General features: G+C 41.3%; 1 long non-coding RNA gene across 1 annotated transcript; it reads left to right on the top strand.

The window, feature by feature from the left end:
• Positions 1-665: 665 nt before the first annotated feature.
• On the top strand, positions 666-2593 carry LOC139561700 (uncharacterized). Its single transcript, XR_011672198.1, has 3 exons — positions 666-1676; positions 1841-1911; positions 2126-2593. It is a non-coding gene; the product is annotated as an uncharacterized lncRNA (long non-coding RNA).
• Positions 2594-21991: the final 19398 nt, after the last annotated feature.

The raw sequence follows: 21991 nt of genomic DNA, 5'->3' as shown, positions 1-21991 counted from the left end.
AACCACAACTGCAGCTCCTACTACAACAACCACAACTGCAGCTCCTACTACAACAACCACAACTGCAGCTCCTACTACAACAACCACAACTGCAGCTCCTACTACAACAACCACAACTGCAGCTCCTACTACAACAACCACAACTGCAGCTCCTACTACAACAACCACAACTGCAGCTCCTACTACAACAACCACAACTGCAGCTCCTACTACAACAACCACAACTGCAGCTCCTACTACAACAACCACCACCGCAGCTTCTACTACAACAACCACAACTGCAGCTCCTACTACAACAACCACAACTGCAGCTCCTATTACAACAACCACAACTGCAGCTCCTACTACAACAACCACAACTGCAGCTCCTACTACAACAACCACAACCCCAGATCCTACTACAACAACCATAACTGCAGCTCCTACTACAACAACCACAACTGCAGCTCCTACTACAACAACCACAACTGCAGCTCCTACTACAACAACCACAACCCCAGATCCTACTACAACAACCATAACTGCAGCTCCTACTACAACAACCACAACTGCAGCTCCTACTACAACAACCACAACCCCAGATCCTACTACAACAACCACAGATCCATTTACAACAACACCAGCTCTTGCTACTGCAACCACAACCCCAGCTCCTACTACAACAACCATAACTGCAGCTCCTACTACAACAACCACCACCGCAGCTCCTACTACAACAACCATAACAATAGCTCCTACTACAACAACCATAACTGCAGCTCCTACTACAACAACCACAACTGCAGCTCCTACTACAACAACCACAGTTCCTGATATAACAACCACAGCTCCTGCTACGACAACCACAGTTCCTGATATAACAACCACAACCACAGTTCCTGCTACGACAACCACAACCACAGCTCCTGCTACGACAACCACAGCTGCAGCTCCTACTACAACAACCACAACCACAGTTCCTGATATAACAACCACAACCACAGCTCCTGCTACGACAACCATAGTTATAGGTGCATCTCTTGCTCCAACAGCCACGGACGGAGCTCCTATTACAACAACTACTGCTCCCACTACAACAACTGTGGCTCCTACTATGACAACCACAGCACCTTATACATCAACCACAGCACCTTATACATCAACCACAGCACCTTATACAACAACCACAGCACCTTATACAACAACCACAGCACCTTATACAACAACCACAGCACCTTATACATCAACCACAGCACCTTATACAACAACCACAGCACCTTATACAACAACCACAGCACCTTATACATCAACCACAGCACCTTATACATCAACCACAGCACCTTATACAACAACCACAGCACCTTATACATCAAACACAGCACCTTATACAACAACCACAGCTCCTAATACAACAACCACAGCACCTTATACAACAACCACAGCACCTTATACATCAACCACAGCACCTTATACATCAACCACAGCACATTATACAACAACCACAGCACCTTATTCAACAACCACAGCTCCTAATACAACAACTACAGATCCCAATACAACAACCACAGCTCCTAATACAACAACTACAGCTCCTGCTACAACAACTGCAACAACAACCACTACTGAGCTACCAGAAACTACACAAATGAGCACTATAACTTCACCTGCAGGAGAGTTCACCATCCATAGAAGCTCGGGTAAGTGTGATTTACTTTACTTAATATCTAATGAAATTGGTAATCGTGGTCAACCCTGTCAAGTCTCTTTTTTTTCTAATAGTACGGTACGTGTCTGTCTGTCTGTCTGTCTGTTTGTTTTGCTTCATGTTTGTTCGTATTATTGACTCATTGTGTCTCTACAGGATATAAGTTGGTACTGAGGGTGAAATTCACCATGACAACAGACCTAAACGAATCTGAAATCTTGAACCAGGTGAGAGTCACTGTCAAATGTATCATATAATAATTAATTATTATTAATCTCCAAAAATGATTATAGAATGAGGAATAACCTCACTCAAAGGGATTTCAGTGTAAGGTTGCTTTAACAAATAAGGATACTGAGTAAAGTGGGAAGGAGCGTGAAGAGGATAGGAATGTAGTATTAACCCATTTACTAAATTATGTAACCCCTGTGTTTATTCCAGCTTCGTCAGGAACTGATCAGCCGAGGGCTGCCAGAGAACGTTACACTGCGTTTGAGAATCATTTCAGGACAGAATGCAAACCGGATCACAAAGAGAATTTCCATGCTTAATGACGATGGCCTATAGGGGGAGGTTTATGACCCCCATGTCATATCACTTAATCCGGCATAGCAAAGACACGACAACAGATACCTTACAATAGATTGTCCTCAGTATTACATTATTCCCACATGACCTACGGTAACTGGACCTAATGTATTAGCAACTAAATATCTTCAGTGCCTTCAGAAAATTCACACCCCTTAACTTTTCCCACATGTTGTTGTTTTACAAAGTGTCATTAAAAATGATTGAATTGTATTGTTTTATAAATGATCTACACAAAATACTCTGTTATGTGGGGAAAAAAAGTGGAAGTGGAAAAAACATTCTAACATTTGTAAAATAAATATGATGTATTAATCAACAGTTAGTTACTATGTCCTCATTGTGAAAGTCATCTAACTCAGAAACTTCAAGGACCCAAACACTTGTAACTGAACTCAAGGTCACTGATAATTATTTTTTGCGGTATCATTTACTAGGCTAAATAATTTGGAAAATGAGAGAGTTAACAGACTACGGCAGGGTAAAGGCTAACGGAAAACAACACGGTCATTGAGGTGAGAATCACCACAGGTCAACATACATGAACTTCTGTACTTGAACTCAACAAACACAACAGTACACACATTCACCAGACTTTTGAGGATGAGATGGTCTTATCAACTGAGAGGGAAAATATAACAGAATCCACCAAAACTGCACTGAAATTATAGGTTCATCCAGGGCACAAAGTGGGGGGGGACATTATACATTTTACTTTGAATCATTATTATTTTTTAAATAATTTTTATCCAGTTGGATAAACACTCCAAACAGCCTACCTGACCGCTCGGAGGAGTCTGCATGGTCCTAAAGCAATCGTTTTGAATAACATTCCAATTATAAAACTGGTGGGGACAAAAATGCAATTTCAGAATGTGGGGGGGGCATGTCCATCCCTAGTGAAAGTTGCGTCCCTGGGTTCATCAGGAGTTGCCATTCCCTAGGCTATCAGTTCACATCCAAATGTGGACAATGCAGCAACAGTATTAATCAGGATACAGTGAGGGAAAAAAGTATTTGATCCCCTGCTGATTTTGTACGTTTGCCCACTGACAAAGAAATTATCAGTCTATAATTTTAATGGTAGGTTTATTTGAACAGTGAGAGACAGAATAACAACAAAAATATCCAGAAAAACGCATGTCAAAAATGTTATAAATTGATTTGCATTTTAATGAGGGAAATAAGTATTTGACCCCCTCTCAATCAGAAAGATTTCTGGCTCCCAGGTGTCTTTCATACAGGTAACGAGCTGAGATTAGGAGCACACTCTTAAAGGGAGTGCTCCTAATCTCAGTTTCTTACCTGTATAAAAGACACCTATCCACAGAAGCAATCAATCAATCAGATTCCAAACTCTCCACCATGGCCAAGACCAAAGAGCTCTCCAAGGATGTCAGGGACAAGATTGTAGATCTACACAAGGCTGGAATGGGCTACAAGACCATTGCCAAGCAGTTTGGTGAGTAGGTGACAACAGTTGGTGCGATTATTCGCAATTGGAAGAAACACAAAAGAACTGTCAAACTCCCTTGGCCTGGGGCTCCATGTAAGATCTCACCTCGTGGAGTTGCAATGATCATGAGAATGGTGAGGAATCAGCCCAGAACTACACAGGAGGATCTTGTCAATGATCTCAAGGCAGCTGGGACCATAGTCACCAAGAAAACAATTGGTAACACACTACGCCGTGAAGGACTGAAATCCTGCAGCGCCCGCAAGGTCCCCCTGCTCAAGAAAGCACATATACATGCCCGTCTGAAGTTTGCCAATGAACATCTGAATGATTCAGAGGACAACTGGGTGAACGTGTTGTGGTCAGATGAGACCAAAATGGAGTTCTTTGGCATCAACTCAACTTGCCGTGTTTGGAGGAGGAGGAATGCTGCCTATGACCCCAAGAAACCATCCCCACCGTCAAACATGGAGGTGGAAACATTATGCTTTGGGGGTGTTTTTCTGCTAAGGGGACAGGACAACTTCACAGCATCAAAGGGACGATGGACGGGGCCATGTACCGTCAAATCTTGGGTGAAAACCTCCTTCCCTCAGCCAGGGTATTGAAAATGGGTCGTGGATGGGTATTCCAGCATGACAATGACCCAAAACACACGGCCAAGGCAACAAAGGAGTGGCTCAAGAAAAAGCACATTAAGGTCCTGGAGTGGCCTAGCCAGTCTCCAGACCTTAATCCCATAGAAAATCTGTGGAGGGAGCTGAAGGTTCGAGTTGCCAAACGTCAGCCTCGAAACCTTAATGACTTGAAGAAGATCTGCAAAGAGGAGTGGGACAAAATCCCTCCTGAGATGTGTGCAAACCTGGTGGCCAACTACAAGAAACATCTGACCTCTGTGATTGCCAACAAGGGTTTTGCCACCAAGTACTAAGTCATGTTTTGCAGAGGGGTCAAATACTTATTTCCCTCATTAAAATGCAAATCAATTTATAACATTTTTGACATGCGTTTTTCTGGATTGTTTTGTTGATATTCTGTCTCTCACTGTTCAAATAAACCTACCATTAAAATTACAGACTGATCATTTCATTGTCAGTGGGCAAACGAACAAAATCAGCAGGGGATCAAATACTTTTTTCCCTCACTGTATGTAATTAAGACTAACAGAAATACAATAATCAGTTACTGACACGGCATCACGCAAAAGAGAGACCTGAAGAGACCTCTCTGGAGAGACCTGAAAATAGCTGTGCAGTGATTGCATCCAAAGGTGCTTCATCAAAGTACTGAGTAAAGGGTCTACATACATATGTAAATTGGATATTTCAGATTTTTATTTGTAATAACTTTGCAAACATTTCTAAAAAGCTGTTTTTGCTTTGTCATTATTTGGAATTGTGTGTAGATAGACGAGGGAAAACACTATTTCATCAATTTTAGAATAAGGCTATAATGTAACAAAATATGGAAAAGTCAAGAGGTCTGAATATTTTCCACTCAGTGACTCCCCTTGTGGGCTCACGATACAACATCTGCGATCAGGTTTATGAGTGCTGTCTGTAGTTTTTCCAGCTTCCTCCTCCTATTCCCCCAGACACCTAGCTCTGAACGGTTGTCAGTCGCAGTGTGAAGTCCCCTGTCAGCCCCTGTCTGATTAGATCCTCACGAAGCTGGAACAAACACACAGGTTTACGCAGATTAGTTCATTTGTCAATACTACTTTTCTCCTCTTCTCATTTTGCTTTATCCCCCATCTTTACGTCAGTGTCCTTCCTCATTCAATATACTTTAATTGTATGAGCAACCTTACAATTTAAAAATTACAATTTGACATAGACACTAACCTCCTTTAAGACTTGCTCCTTGATTTCAGATTCAGTTAGCTCTGTCTTCGAGGTAAATTTCACCCTCAGTCCAACCACATATCCTGTAGAGACACAATGAGTCAACATTACAAACAAACATGAAACAAACAAACAGACTGTCAGACAGACAGACTGACAGACAGAGAGAGAGACATACAAACAAACAGTGTATGTTAAAAGGAAGGGACATGACAGGGTTGACCTCAATGACCAATTTCATTAGTTATGAAGCACAGTAAATCACACTTACCAGGTCCACTGTTCGTGTCTGACAGTCCGGCGGTTGAAAGTATAGTGCTCAATATTTGAGTGATTGGTTGTGTAGTTGGTGGTAGTTCAGTGTTTGATTGTGTAGATGTGATTTCAGTAGTTGCAGGTGCAGTTGTAGTTGTTGTGGGTGCTGCAGTGGTTGCAGTTATGGTTGTTATAGTAGGAGCTGCAGTTGTGGTTGTCGTAGTAGGAGCTGAAGTTGTGTTTGTCGTAGTAGGAACTGCAGTTGTGGTTGTCATAGTAAGAGCTTCAGTTGTGTTTGTCGTAGTAGGAACTGCAGTTGTTGTTGTTGTAGTAAGAGCTGAAGTTGTAGTAGGATCAGTATTTGTGGTTGTCGTAGTAGGAGCTGAAGTTGTGGTTGTCGTGGTGGGAGCTGCAGTTGTTGTTGTTGTAGTAAGATATGAAGCTGTAGTATGATCTGTATTTATGGTTGACATAGTAGGAGCTGAAGGTGTAGCTGTTAAATTATGAACTGCAGTTGTGGTTGTTGTAGTAGGATCTGCAGTTATTGTTGTCGTAGTAGAAGCTGCAGTTGTGGTTGTTGTAGTAGGAGCTGTAGTTGTGGTTGTTGTAGTAGGAGCTTCAGTTGTGGTTGTTGTAGTAGGAACTGTAGTTGTGGTTGTTGTAGTAGAAGCTGCAGTTGTGGTTGTTGTAGTAGGAGCTTCAGTTGTGGTTGTTAAGGTAGGAACTGCAGTTGCAGTAGGAGCATCAGTTATAGTTGTTGTAATAGGAGCTTCAGTTGTGGTTGTCGTAGTTGGAGTTGCATTTGTGGTTAACATAGTAGGAGCAGCAGTTGTAGCTGTTGTAATAGGAGCTTCAGCTGTGGTTGTTGTAGTAGGAGCTGCAGTTGTGGTTGTTGTAGTAGGATCTTCAGTTGTGGTTGTCATGGTGGGAGCTGCAGTTGCGGTTGTTGTAGTAGGATCTTCAGTTGTGGTTGTCGTAGTAGAATCTGCAGTTGTGGTTGTCGTGGTGGGAGCTGCAGTTGCGGTTGTTGTAGTAGGATCTTCAGTTGTGGTTGTCGTAGTAGAATCTGCAGTTGTGGTTGTCGTGGTGGGAGCTGCAGTTGTTGTTGTTGTAGTAAGAGCTGAAGTTGTAGTATGATCTGTATTTATGGTTGATGTAGTAGGAGCTGCAGTTGTAGCTGTTAAATTATGAACTGCAGTTGTGGTTGTTAAGGTAGGAACTGCAGTTGCAGTAGGAGCATCAGTTATAGTTGTTGTAATAGGAGCTTCAGTTGTGGTTGTCGTAGTTGGAGTTGCATTTGTGGTTGTCGTAGTAGGAGCTGCAGTTGTAGTTGTTGTAATAGGAGCTTCAGCTGTGGTTGTTGTAGTAGGAGCTTCAGTTATGGTTGTTGTAGTAGGATCTGCAGTTGTGGTTGTCATGGTGGGAGCTGAAGTTGTGGTTGTTGTAGAAGGAGCTGCGGTTGTGGTTGTTGTAATAGGAGCATCAGTTGTGGTTGTCGTAGTTGGAGTTGCATTTGTAGTTGTTGTAATAGCAGCTTCAGTTGTGGTTGTTGTAGTAGGATCTGCAGTTGTGGTTGTTATAGTAGGATCTGCACTTGTGGTTGTCGTAATAGGATCTGCAGTTGTGGTTGTCGTGGTGGGAGCTGCAGTTGTGGTTGTCGTAATAGGATCTGCAGTTGTGGTTGTCGTGGTGGGAGCTGCAGTTGTGGTTGTCGTAATAGGATCTGCAGTTGTGGTTGTTGTAATAGGAGCTTCAGTTGTGGTTGTCGTAGTTGGAGTTGCATTTGTGGTTAACATAGTAGGAGCTGCAGTTGTAGCTGTTGTAATAGGAGCTTCAGCTGTGGTTGTTGTAGTAGGAGCTGCAGTTGTGGTTGTTGTAGAAGGAGCTGCAGTTGTGGTTGTCATGGTGGGAGCTGCAGTTGTGGTTGTTGTAATAGGAGCTTCAGTTGTGGTTGTCGTAGTTGGAGTTGCATTTGTGGTTGTTGTAGTTGGAGCTGAAGTTGTGATTATTGTAGTTGGAGCTGAAGTTGTGTTTGTTACAGTATGAGCTTCAACTGTGGTTGTCTTAGTCGGAGCTGCAGTTGTGGTTTTCAATGGAGCAACTGTGGTTGTTTTGGAAGCAGATGTTTCAGTTGTTGGTGCAGCTGTAGTTGTTGTCGCCACAGTTGTTGTTGTCGTTGGTGCTGCTTTGGTAGTTGTAGCAGAAACAGTGGTTGTTGACGTAGCATCAGATGTGGCTGTCGCAGTAGGATCTGCATTCGTGGGTGTTGTTGTAGGAGCTGCATTTGTGGTTGTTGTCGTAGGAGCTGGTTCAGTAGTAAGTTGGGTAGATGTTGTGAGTTCTATGGTTGGCTCTTTTGTGGTTGTGAGTACTGTAACTGGCTGTGTTGCTGTTGTAGTAGGAGCTTCAGTTATAGTTGTTGTCATAGGAATTGCATTTGTGGTTGTTGTAGTAGGAGCTGCAGTTGTGGTTAGTGTAGCACAATCTTCAATTATGGTTGTCGTGGTAATACCTGGTTCAGTAGTTAGTTGTCTATTTGTTGTTAGTTCTGTGGTTGGCTGTGTTGTGGTTTTGAGATCTGATGTAGGTTGTGTTATGGTTATGAGTTCAGTAGTTGAATTTTCAGTTGTAAGTTCACTGGTTGTTTGTGTAGCTGCTAGCTCATTGGCTGGTTGTATTATGGTTGTGAGTTCAGTTGTTGCAGGTTTGGTTGTTGTCTGTGTAGTTGTTGGTACTGTGTAACACAAACAAATGTCATTCCATCACATTCTCAGCAGGATGTACAAATCACCACACTATAGTCTGGTTACACCAGTCTCAGCGCTGCATTCACACTGATCTAGTGATCATGAAAGAATAAGCTGGAAATCCAGAATCCTCCAAACAGGATTTCTTTCAAACCTGAGAAAGTGATGTAAACTTTGCATCCCTACACTGAGTGAGGCATTCAGTCTGGTTTAACTGGACTAAACTACTGTAACAGGAGAAGGACCATGTAGCTCACATTCGTGGCTGAAAAAATAACAGGAGATAAAAGCAACATGTGTGCCCCACCTACCTCAGGATTCCTCCCTTTTCAGACATTATTTCCCTGTTTTTGTGGGGTGTAAATTCACTTGCCACATAATTGTCACTAGAACGATTTATTTCAAAAGAAAAGCAATGCACATTTCAACTGTTGCTTGTACAAAGTATATTTTTCTGTTGATATTAGAATTTTGCAAACGTCTTTTATTGACCGCTCAAACTTATGCCAGTCTCCTTTAAAATGTCAACAATCTAACATTTGGTTTTTGATAAGCATCTATTTCAAAGCAGATCGTTGGGCAGGGATTAAGTGCAAAGGGCCCAATTCAGATTTAGGAAATGTACGCCTTTCCTATGCACACCTTTCTTATCCAGATTACTTGTTAGATATTACTGCACGGTCGGAACTAGAAGCACAAGCATTTCACGACACTCACATTAATGTCTGCTCACCGTGTGTATGTGACCAACACAATTTGATTTGATTTGATTACACTTCTCAGTAGTTGGTATTCAGACTTCTCTTATGCAGGTGTGCAACGGGCTTTGCAGAGATGGTTCTCTTGCGCGCATTGAATCATTTGAATTCAACTGTTGAAAACCCTCCCACTTGCTGGCTACCAGACTTTCTCGTGGACTTTTCATTCAATAGGGTTTTCAGTACATTTATCTGAAGCCATCCCTTTAAATTTGGTGTACCTTTAATTGGAATGTTCTCAACAGACACTAGAACATACAGTATGTAGAGAATGGTTCAGAATATTAGGGATCAATTAAAGAAATCCATGTAAACATAATCGTCTCCTTTTCAGCACCAACTTGTAGATAAAAAATTATCTGATCTTGTATATAATTTTGTGTTTGTAAAGTATTTATGACTAGTAAAAAAAAACAGGGTTGAAGACTCTTTATGCTCAAAATATATTGGTAATCAAAATTAGAGTTGTTTGATTCATCCGGAAAGTCATATTAAATTGTTCAATTCATAAAATATTGGAAGGTGAGAAAAGTGTACAATAGAGGTTGAACAGAGGTCCTAGTTGCAGTTGTGGTTGTTGTAGTAGGAGCTGCAGTTGTGGTTGTTGTAGTAGGAGCTGCAGTTGTGGCTGTTATAGTTGCAGTTGTTGTTATTGTAGTAGTAGCTGCATTGACAACGGTCTACCAACAGTCCAGTCGTGGTGAACCGTGCGCCTGGTTCCAGGTTTAACTGCTGGGTATGGTCCAGTCGTGGTGAACCGTGCGCCTGGTTCCAGGTTTAACTGCTGGCTATGGTCCAGTCGTGGTGAACCGTGCGCCTGGTTCCAGGTTTAACTGCTGGGTATGATCCAGTCGTGGTGAACCGTGTCGTGGTGAACCGTGCGCCTGGTTCCAAGTTTAACTGCTGGGTATGGTGCAGTCGTGGTGAACCGTGCGTCTGGTTCCAGGTTTAACTGCTGGGTATGGTCCAGTCGTGGTGAACCGTGCGCCTGGTTCCAGGTTTAACTGCTGGGTATGATCCAGTCGTGGTGAACCGTGCGCCTGGTTCCAGGTTTAACTGCTGGGTATGGTCCAGTCGTGGTGAACCGTGCGCCTGGTTCCAGGTTTAACTGCTGGGTATGATCCAGTCGTGGTGAACCGTGCGCCTGGTTCCAAGTTTAACTGCTGGGTATGGTGCAGTCGTGGTGAACCGTGCGTCTGGTTCCAGGTTTAACTGCTGGGTATGGTCCAGTCGTGGTGAACCGTGCGCCTGGTTCCAGGTTTAACTGCTGGGTATGATCCAGTCGTGGTGAACCGTGCGCCTGGTTCCAGGTTTAACTGCTGGGTATGATCCAGTCGTGGTGAACCGTGCGCCTGGTTCCAGGTTTAACTGCTGGGTATGGTCCAGTCGTGGTGAACCGTGCACCTGGTTCCAGGTTTAACTGCTGGGTATGGTCCAGTCGTGGTGAACCGTGCGCCTGGTTCCAGGTTTTAACTGCTGGGTATGATCCAGTCGTGGTGAACCGTGCGCCTGGTTCCAGGTTTAACTGCTGGATATGGTCCAGTCGTGGTGAACCGTGCGCCTGGTTCCAGGTTTAACTGCTGGGTATGGTCCAGTCGTGGTGAACCGTGCGCCTGGTTCCAGGTTTTAACTGCTGGGTATGGTCCAGTCGTGGTGAACCGTGCGCCTGGTTCCAGGTTTAACTGCTGGGTATGGTCTGTGTTCCATATTGGATCAAATAAGCTGTTCCAAAATATTGCACAACTTGTAATACGTTAGGCTAATATGATCCACTATTGCTAGCGATCCTCAGTAAGAACCGAAGGAACGTGACAGATGAAAGAAAGGTAAACTTACGATGTAATGGAATGATACAAAATGTAAGAAAACTAACAGAAGTCAGTGAAAGTTATAAATGTACAGTATGTGGGTATAACTGATGGTGGCTACCAATAGTGGCAAATATTTAACAAGATTGTTAAAAAAAAGTACAGTGAGAAGTCCGAGTATATAATTAAAATATTCTCAAAATCAAAAATCAATTCATTAGGTTTGGCACTGTGCTGTCATTTGCACATGGCTACTACAGAAGGCTATAGCTTGCTTCTCTAAATTTCATCCCAAGTTATAAGGCCAGCATTTCATAAACTCCACTGTGGAAAAAATTGTATGTTGTTATGCTTCAGTTTGCTGCCATATGACCTGTTTCACAATTCACGCCAGTGATCATAAGGTAATATAGTGTCACGACTTCCACCGAAGTCGTTTCCTCTCCTTGTTCGGGCGGCGTTACCGGTCTTCTAGCCATCGACGATCCACTTTTCATTTTCCATTTGTTTTGTTTTGTTTTCCTACACACCTGGTTTCCATTTCCCTCATTATTTGTTGTGTATTTAACCCTCTGTTCCCCCCATGTCTTTGTGTGGGATTGTTTGCTGTAAGTGCTTGTGCACTTGTTTACTGGTGCGCGTCGGGTTTTTTGTACCCATATTCTGTTGTATTTTTATGCCTTTGGTTTTTGGATTAAACTGCTCTGGCTACTACCTAGTTCTGCTCTCCTGTGTCTGACTTCCCTGCCACCAGTTACGCACCCCTTTACATATAGATCTAAAACAATTGTCATTTATATTTACAATCCCCTTATACGAACGGCTTACTAATTTACCTTCCTCTTCTCAATACCTCTTATCCATTTGTGCATGGGATTTTTAGTTATTTCTATTGAAAAAAAAATCTAACTCTGTATTTAACAAGTTTAACAAGGGCTTAGTTTTGTCCTCACACAACTTTTTGAATTAAACTTTTTCACCCCAGACGCTTTATCTGGAAATAGATAAAGGACCTCCTCCGGCTGAAAAAATTAGCTAAGTAACATTATGCCTTTTCATTGCAGTTGCTGCACTCTTAATATACAGGAGAACTATGGCCTTATGGGGAGGATAGCCCAGTTGCAAGCTCGGCTTCAGACGTAATCGTTAGGCAAGGGAAATTTAATTGTAGGAAAGGATGACACAGCGTCTGTGCCACCAGTAAATACAGGTAGTAGTGCTAATCCCCCGGCACAGTCCCCGCAGCTGGACAATTTTCTCATGGCTTCTGGAAGGAAATACTGTCCGAATGCTCATCCGGTGTAACCAGTCGGAATCAGAGCCCGAGCCTTATCTGGTCTGTCCTCCACCCTTTACAGGGTCTGAGCCGCCAAAGCCTCCCATCATTAGCTCAGAGAAATTGAAAACCCTAGTCATTTGTCGACTCCATTACCCACAATATTAGAATTAAAAAGAATCATCCAGTGATCATACATTGTTTACCAGGGGGCAGGGCAACCTATGTAAAGGTTAATCAGAAGATGGTGCTGGCTGAGGCTAAAACTGGCAGTGCAGATGGTATAGGGATATTGTTATCCACGTTGGCACCAATGATGTTAGGATGAAACAGTCAGAGGTCACTAAGTACAACATAAATTTAGCATGTAACTTAGCTAGAAAGATGTGTTGGCATCAGGCAATTTTCTCTGGCCCCCTCCCAGTTAGGGAGGGGGCCATTCATCCCCCCTCCTCTCCCCTGTAACTACTTCCCAGGTCGTTACTGTAAATGAGAATGTGTTCTCAGTCAACTTACCTGGTAAAATAAGGGTTAAATTAAATAAATAAATAAAAGGGGGAGTGATGAGCTCTACAGCAGACTCTCGCTGGTTGAAAATAATTTCTGTCTCTCCCAAAAGATAGAATTTGTAGATAACTGACCATCTTTCTGGAACACCCTCACAAACAGGACAAAGAAAGCCTGGCCTGCTAAGGAGTGACAGACTCCATCCAAGCTGGAGGGGGGCTCTCATCTTATCTATCAACATAGACAGGGCTCTAACTCCTCTAGCTCCACAATGAGATAGGGTGCAAGCCAGGCAGCAGGCTGTTTGCCAGCCAGCAAACTTAGTGGAGTCTGCCACTAGCACAGTCCATGTAGTCAACTCAGCTTTCCCCATTGAGACCGTGTCTATGCCTCTATCTACAGTAGGTCAGGCAAAACTGAACATGGCAGTGTTTGCCTTAGCAATCTCACTGGAATAAGGCCTCCTCCATTCCTCACATCTCAAAATAGGCCTACTTAATGTTAGATCCCTCACTTCCAAGGCAGTCATAGTCAATTAACTTATCACTGATCATAATCTTGATGTGATTGGCCTGACTGAAACATGGCTCAAGCTTGATGAATTTACTGTGTTAAATGAGGCTTCTCCTCCTGGTTACACTAGTGACCATATCCCCCGCACATCCCGAAAAGGGGGAGGTCTTGCTAACATTTACGAAAGTAAATTTCAATTTACCAAGCCTGATAAATTACTGTGTTTTTGTCTTTTGAGCTTCTAGTTATGAAATATATGCAGCCTACTCAATCACTTTGTATACCTACTGTTTACAGGCCTCCTCGGCCGGATACAGCGTTCCTCACTGATTTCCCTGAATTCCTTTCGGACCTTGTAGTCATGGCAGGAAAAAATTCACATTTTTGGTGACTTCAATATTCACATGGAGAATTTCACAGGCCCGCTCCAAAAATCATTCAGAGCCATTATCGACTCAGTGGGTTATGTCCAACATGTCTCCTGATCTACGCATATATATATTGTGTATCTAAATATTTTTCCTCATAATCCTGGACTGTCCCACCACCATTTTATTACGTTTGGAATCACAAGAAATAATCTGCTCAGACCCCAACCAAGGATTACCAAAAGCTGCGCTATAAATTCTCGGACAACCCAGAGATTCCTAGATGCCCAGACTCCCTCTACATACCGAAGTACGTAGGAGTACAAAAATCTGAGCCTTGAAGCAAACAAAGAAAAAACCTGAGCCTTGAAGCAAACCTCCAGAAAATTGGAACGGAAATGGTGCTCTACCAAACTGGAAGTCTCCCAACTAGCTTGGAAAGACAGTACCGTGCAATATCGAAGAGCCCTCACTGCTGCTCGATCAGCCTACTTTTCCAACCTAATTGCGAATAAAAACAATCCAAAATGTATATTTGATACTGTCGCAAAGCTAACTAAAAAGCAGCATTCTCCAAGAGAGGATGGCTTTCACTTCAGCAGTGATGAATTAGTGAACTTCTTCAACGAAAAGATCATGATCATTAGAAATCAAATTACGGACTCCTCTTTGAATCTGCATATTCTACCAAAACTCTGTTTTCCTGCACAGAACTGCCAGGACCTAAGACCTATGGAGACAATCAACTTTTTTAATCCTGTATATTTTGACACATTCACGAAAATAGTCATGGTCTCTAAACCGTCCAGCGGCCTACCGGACCCTATTTCAACTAAATTACTGAAATAGCTACTTCCTGTGCCTGGCCTTCCTCTGTGAAACATATTAAACAGCGCCATATCCTCCGGATGTGTACCAATCTCACTAAAAGTGGCAGTAATAAATCCTCTCCTGAAATAGCCAAACCTTGACACGGAACATTTAAAAAAAAAATATTGGCCTATATCGAATCTCCCATTCCTCTCAAAAAATGTTAGAATAAGCTGTTGCACAGCAACTCACTTTCTGAAAACAAATAATGTAAACGGAACGTTCCAGTCTGATTTTAGACCCCATCATAGCACTGAGACTGCAGGTGGTAATTACCTTGCATTGCGTCAGACCAAGGCTCTGCATCTGTCCTCGTGCTCCGACTCCTTAATGCCACTTTTGCCACTTTTGCCACCATCGATCACCACATTCTTTCTATCTCTTGGTGATGTCATTCGGAGAAACAATGTCAACGTTCACTGCTATGCGAATGACACACAGCTGTACATTTCGATGAAACATGGTGAAGCCCCAAATTACCTACCCTGAAAGCCTGTGTTTCAGACATAAGGAAGAGGATGGCAGCAAATGTTTTACTTTTAAACTCGGACAAAACAGAGATGCTAGTTAAAGGTCCCAAGAAACAAAGAGATCTGACAACTAATCACGATTGTTGTACAGTCGTCTCAAATAAAACAGTGAAGGACCTCAGCGTTAGTCTCGACCCTGATCTCTCTTTTGACGAACATATCAAGAATATTTCAAGGGACGCATTTTTCCATCTTCGTAACATTGCAAAAATCTGAAACTTTTTTCAAAAAATTATGCAGAAAAACTAATCCATGCTTTTCTCACTTTTAGATTATACTACTGCAATGCTCTTGTCACGCCCTGACCTTGGAGAGCCTGTTTATTTCTCTATTTGGTTAGGTCAGGGTGTGATTTGGGTGGGCATTCTAGTTTTCTATTTCTTTTTTGGCCGGGTATGGTTCCCAATCAGAGGCAGCTGTCTATCGTTGCCTCTGATTGGGAATCATACTTAGGCAGCCTGCTTTCCACCTGAGTTTGCGGGATCTTGTTTTTGCACAGTTGCTGTATAGCCCTGCAGAACTTTACGTTCGTTTGTATTTTGTTGGTGTTTCAGTATTAAATTATCATGAACACTTTCAAAACTGCACTTTGGTCTCATTCAACGACGGACGTAACTGCTCTACTCTCCGGCTACCCGGATAAAGCACTGCTAGAATCTTGACTAGAACCAATTTTTTAAATCATATTACTCCAGTTCTAGCCTCTCTACACTGGCTTCTTGTTAACGCTAGGGCTGATTTCAAGGTTTTACTGCTGACCTACAAAACATTAGATGGACTTGCTCCTATCTATCTCTCTGATTTGGTCCTGTTGTACATACCTACATGTACGCTACAGTCACTAGACACAGGCCTCCTTATTGTCCCTAGAATTTCTAAGCAAACAGCTGGAGGCAGGGTCTCTCTCTCTCTCTCTCTCTCTCTCTCTCTCTCTCTCTCTCTCTCTCTCTCTCTCTCTCTCTCTCTCTCTCTCTCTCTCTCTCTCTCTCTCTCTCTCTCTCTCTCTCTCTCTCTCTCTCTCTCTCTCTCTCTCTCTCTCTCTCTCTCTCTCTCTCTCTCTCTCTCTCTCTCTCTCTCTCTCTCTCTCTCTCTCTCTCTCTCTCTCTCTCTCTCTCTCTCTCTCTCTCTCTCTCTCTCTCTCTCTCTCTCTCTCTCTCTCTCTCTCTCTCTCTCTCTCTCTCTCTCTCTCTCTCTCTCTCTCTCTCTACCAAATGTTTACATATAGACTACTAGTAAAGTTGCCAGGTTGTTAGTAGGGCTGTACGATACGGGTAAAAAAAATCGAATTGTGATATTTCAACCAAATATTGTGATTTGACTGCAACATGCAACAATATAAAAGATTTTAGTGAGATCTTACAGTTTAATATAGGGAAATCAGTCAATTGAAACAAATTCATGAGGCCTTCATCTATGGATTTCACAACTGGGAATACAAATATGCATCAGTTGGTCACAGATACCTTAAAAAAAAGGCAAGGGCATGGATAAGAAAACCAGTCAGTATCAGTCAGACTGTTGATTGTGGCCTGTGGAATGTTGTCCAACTCCCCTTAAATGGATGTGCGAAGTTATTAGCTATTAGCTATAGCTATTGCTTTTAGCTTAATGGTATTTAGCTTGCCATCTAGCTAATTAGCAATTAGTATAAGCGATTAGGGTTATTTTAGGCACATGCCAGCTTCCTTAGACAACTTCTGTTTTACAGAGGGCAATATACACAAACTAGTAGTATTCAAGAGAAAACGTGGATTTATATTTATAGAAGCAATGTGGACAGCAGCATTTTTGTTGTTTTGGAAGAATTTATTGAGTGCATGAATTGGCAGAGCAAAATATTTAGTTGGATATCCCAAAGTGGTCGCACTTTAAAGCCCAGCATTCTTATAAATGTTTTTTTTATCAGGTTTTTGTTTAGCGGACCTCATTTTTGTGGTGAAACTAGTCAATTAAACTCATGAACGTAACTTTTGATATCAAATCGTTTTTCATTCTACTTGTAGCCCTGCTTGTCCTGAAAAGAAAATGGTAAATCACTTTCATAACACTTTGTGTAATTAAAGGGTCCTTAATAAACAATTCAGAAGGCTTTTACAAAGTGTGTGTTCAACATTTATTAATCATTACTTCCACATTTATTAACCATTTACTAATCATTAGTAAATTATTTTTGCATTCCCTAATCTAAAGTGTTACCAACCCTTATGGCGGCTAAACGAACAGTTACATTAAATTGGTGACAAAACCTGACTGATAGGCTGATTTGACTTGGGACTGATTGGGTTAACTTTTTTAGGCCACAATTTGCCAAATTAGGATCATTCTGCGCAAAAACCCAAAACAATTTAGACATGCCCACGGAGCTGAAAATGGACCAGCCCATCTGGCATTTGCCTGAACTTCCAAATGGCCAGTCCATTTCTGCTTAAGCTTAACCTTGAATAGCTTTTTAGAACAATAACAATAACTAAACAGGAGATAGATACTGACCTGAGAAAATTATGATGAGAAACACCCCAAGTTCCATAGTTGCATTGGTATTCCCTCTAATACGTGGGAGAAAAAAACTAAGATTAATTAGAAAATGTTTAATCAGTCATTATAAATCGGTATTCCCTTTAATACATAATGTTTTTATCATTGAATTATAAACAATGATTTATTTAAATTTGCACATTTAACACTCAACACCACACATAGCATGCACAGTAAGAAAAAAGATTGGTAGTACATGCACTATTATCTAAATAGAAATGTACGGAATAGTGAACACTGTCACTTACAGGTAGGCCTAATCTATTGATTGAAAAATTTCACTCAGAAAACCTTAATAAGATTATAAAATGATTTGGTATCACTTTTAAATGCAACCAATAGCATAGGCCAGTGAAAATGGATGGATGGATTGTGGATAAACAGATTGTAACCGCAAGATCGAATCCCTGAGCTGACAAGGTAAAAATCTGTTGTTCTTCTGCTGATCAAGGCAGTTAACCCACGGTTCCTAGGTTGTCATTGAAAATAAGAATTTGTTCTTAACTGACTTGCCTAGTTAAATAAATATAAAATTGACAGCCACAACTCAATCAGCTGTTTGATATTTGCCCTGCAGGCTGCATCATTGTGGGCTTCCTGTATGTAGGCCTACATGCGTTCCAGATGTAACAACCCACAGCTATATTTTTAACAAAGCTGATTGATACTCTAGCTAAATTATGCTTTCTGGTGTAGTATTTTCAATGATTTATTTTATTTCTGTACAGACAGGAGTAATTATAGAATTTGGAGTACCTCTAGCACCCCGTCCGTGTGCTGTGCTCTCCCTGTGGCCCAAAAAAATCAAGACTTATTATTATTATTTTCCCAGCCAGAGATCAATTTTAACAAAATATACAGATGGAGATTTAGTTCAACAAATTCACATTGATGGATTATCAGACAAGTCACAGGCTTTTGGTTGGGAGTAGCCTAGAATAGTGAAGTGCAAAATAATCCACTGGGTCTAGGCTATGCATTAAATGCCCTCAAAATGTTCTGATCAGTTCTGCTAATTGATGAGCAACTAGACTAATGATGATGAACGCAACAGAGATTCAGTGAAAACAAAAATCCGACATTGATCGATCTATCAAGATAAGTCCCCCCATGCTTCTCTCAAAGCAGCACAATGGCGCAGTACCAATCAAAACCGTGCCGAAATTTGCATCTAACATTAGTTGACCACACACAGCAAAATTAGCTTTGAGTTTATTTTAATGGTTGAATGACTTTGAGTTTCACATAACCACGGCTCTATGAAACAAAGCACCACACTAAGTTAAAAGGCCTACAAAAAATGTTTACATGATGGAAGCAGCGCAAAAAATTCAGTGCTGACCCAAAATCATTCTGGACTAAAGCCCGGTCCTGGTGACATCCCAGCTCTCAGCCAAAGCACCATAGAATGCTTACAAGGTAAGGAAACTAATGTCTAAATCCATTAATTCGCTGAACTGTACTATTATGTTAAAGTTACTACCTTTAAAGGCCCAGTAAAGCAGTGGCTTGTATTCATGGATGCCAAGGGAAGCCAGTCTTCCCCCCAAAAAATTAATCCCATCCTTCAGCTACCCTCAACCCTCAACCCCTCCCATCTATTTTTTATTTTACCTTTATTTAACAAGGCAAGTCAGTTAAGAACAAGTTCTTATTTCCAATGACAGCCTAGGAACAGTAGGTTAACTGACTTGTTCAGGGGCAGAATTACAGATTTTTACCTTGTCAGCTCGGGGATTCAATCTTGCAACCTTTCGGTTACTAGTCCAACTCTCTAACCACTAGGCTACCTGCCACCCTTCTAGCTCTGAAGACCATCCAGTTTGATTACTATTTAACATACAGTGCATTCGGAAAGTACTCAGACCCACTTTTTCTTACGTTACAGACATATTCTAAAATTGATTATCCCTCTGTAACGCTCGTCTTCCTCCTCTTCTGAGGAGGAATGGTAGGAAGGATCGGAGGACCAATGTGCAGCGTAGTGAGTATTCATTTTAATAAGAATACTTAAACAACGAACAAAACAATAAACCGACAAACGAACGAAAACGTAACAGTCCGGTATAGTGAACACAAACACAGGAACAATCACCCACCACCCACAAAGACAAAACAGGCTACCTAAAAATGGCTCCCAATCAGAGACAACGACTAACACCTGCCTCTGATTGAGAACCATATCAGGCCAAACACATAGAAACAGACAAACTAGACATACAACATAGAATTCCCACTCATATCACACCCTGACCAAACAAAACATAGAAACATACAACGTAAACTATGGTCAGGACGTGACACCCTCATCAATCTACACACAATACCCCATAATGACAAAGCAAAAACAGTTTTTAGACATTTTAGCAGTAAGGCAAAAAACAAAAAAACAAATGTATGTTGCATTTGTAAACTTCAAGAGCTCTTGAAATTCAAAATTAAATAGTAACTGATCTTCTTAAAACAATTCCATAGAGCTTAGTAGAACAACACCCCCCCCCCCCCTCCATTTTTTGTGAGAAATTACACTGGACACAAAAAACATGTATAAATTCATTCTAAAGTATAAATAGAGCACATTTGATCAAATCAAATCAAATTGTATTGGTCACATACACATGGTTAGCAGATGTTAATGTGAGTGTAGCGAAATGCGTGTGCTTATAGTTCCGACAATGCAGTAATATCTAACAAGTAATCTAACAATTTCACAACAACTACCTTACACACACAAATGTAAAGGGATGTATAAGAATATGTACATATAAATATATGGATGAGCGTTGGCCGTGCAGCATAGGAAAGATGCAGTAAATGGTATAGAATACAGTATATACATATGAGATGAGTAATGAAGGATATGTAAACATTATTGAAGTGGCGTTATTTAAAGTGACTAGTGATACATTTATTAAGTCCATTTATTAAAGTGGCCAGCAATTTGAGTCTGTATGCTAGCAGCAGCCTCTCTATGTTAGTGATGATGAGACGGCCCACGGGGAGGAAGTGAGGGCCCTCGGAGTGTGGTGTCAGGAAAATAACCTCTCACTCAATAAACAGTTCAACCATTGAAATGTTCTGGGGGCCATTTTGAGACCAGGTACTGCTGGAATGTCTACCATTGGCATGTCCATCTTTTTGTAAGAAATTATACACTGGTCACTCAAAACATTTATAAAATATTTATAAAGTATAAATACCCCACACTTTAGAGGAGGCCACGCAAAAAGACTTATCTAATGATTAGTAAATGGTTTATAAGGACCTATTTTAAACGTTGTATGAATCCTTATTAAATACTTTAAAAGTTGTTAATAAATGTGTGAATAACTAGGCTACTAACAATTACAAATGTGGGAGTAATGACTAATAAATGAGGAGTAAACAATTTACTATCCAATTATAAATGCTTTATTACGTGGAGTTATAATGAAGTGCTACCAAATAATTTTATTAATGAAGTTTTTCTGAGTGAGATTTTTCAATCAATAAAGTAGGCCAACCTGTAAGTGACAGTGTTCACTATTCCCTATATTTACATTCTGAAAATAGAGCATGTACATTCGATGTATAATGATTTAAAGAATAATAGAAAATGTCGTACCAAAATGGTTGCTGCTTGTCTTCTTCAGTGTTCATGCTTCTATGAGCTCCTCATCAAATTATCTGCATATGTCTCTTTTCGCTTTTATTTTGTTTCTCTGTCAGGATGCGTCCTAAATGGCACTGTATTAGGGTGCCATTTGGAATGTACCCTCAGCAGGTATAGTAACTATGTAGTTCAACAAGAACAAAGAAACTACATTCCAATACTACCATCAGACAGACAAAGACATTCTGTCATTCTGACATTATAATTTGAATGTTTTGCCATGACAGTAAGCAACTTCTGGTAACACTTCAAACAAATCCAACAAGTGTTCAGCGTTTACATGTAATGCATTCTGAGTAAGCTCCAGAAGTTATGCTCCCTGTTTGTGACACATTAAGTCCTGTGGCAGTGGATGCAAATGGGGAAAAATATCCTAAATATATTCAAAACGGCAACACTTTGCCCTTATTGGTGTTCAGATAGGCACTTCTGATTTTTGAGGTATTTCCTGGGACTCTCTGGATAAATTTGAGCTATTCCAGGTATTGATAATTGGTAGATTGTGGGTAAAATATGAATCCCTGTAAGAATGGCGGCAGGTAGCCTAGTGGTTAGAGCATTGGACTAGTAACTGAAAGGTTGCAAGATTGAATCCCTGAG

The sequence above is a fragment of the Salvelinus alpinus genome, chromosome 31, assembly GCF_045679555.1.
Source record: "Salvelinus alpinus chromosome 31, SLU_Salpinus.1, whole genome shotgun sequence".
Lineage (NCBI taxonomy): Eukaryota > Metazoa > Chordata > Actinopteri > Salmoniformes > Salmonidae > Salvelinus > Salvelinus alpinus.
This window is presented reverse-complemented; position numbering and strand designations above follow the sequence as displayed.